The sequence below is a fragment of the Arachis ipaensis genome, chromosome B02 (genome assembly GCF_000816755.2).
Source record: "Arachis ipaensis cultivar K30076 chromosome B02, Araip1.1, whole genome shotgun sequence".
NCBI classification, from domain to species: domain Eukaryota; kingdom Viridiplantae; phylum Streptophyta; class Magnoliopsida; order Fabales; family Fabaceae; genus Arachis; species Arachis ipaensis.
This window is the reverse complement of record NC_029786.2, coordinates 15,313,601-15,314,346: the sequence shown is the minus strand read 5'-3', so window position 1 is coordinate 15,314,346 and position 746 is coordinate 15,313,601.

Sequence of the window (746 nt, the reverse complement as noted above, 5' to 3'; positions counted from 1 at the left end):
CACATATTATATATGTGAAATTATAGATATCATGTTATACTCCTTTAATATTACCGTTTAATTAATGAGTGAAATGTTTTAATATTTTATCTACATAGCTTGATGCGTATAGGCACTATTTTAACTCAAAAAAAATCTTTCTTATTTTAAAGCCTTATGATTAAATAATAATAATAATATGAGAAGATGTTTTTGTTAACTTGATTTCACAAACGTGAATGGCAGGCAAATTAGTGAAACCAAGATATATAGATGTCACTTTAAATAATGGCTCCGTCAAAGGTGAAGAACATGCCATTGGATTAATTAATTAATCTTATTTTTCTTGTTTATATATAATATGTACTCTAACTCCATAATTATTAAACAAAATGCTTTTCACCAAAATATTTGGCCTCTTCCTTATGTCAATCTACTTTATGTAGTTTTTATTATATATCACAAAAACCTAACTTATTCCCTGGGGGCTGGAGGCAGGTAGAGTGGGTTATGTATAGTGCTTATTAAATTAAACACCTCTTATTATTGTTTTTTTTTTTTTTAAATCATTGATATATACATGATGCATTTTACTAATTAACTAGAACTTCTGTCTAGCTTGGTGATGAAATCTTTTGACAACAAACCACAATCATTCATTTGACCCTTTCTTAATTAAAAGAAACGGGTTTAATTACTCTATTGGTCCTATAGTTTCGCAAAATTTTTAATTAGGTCTTTAAACTTTTTTTTTTAATTTGGTCCCT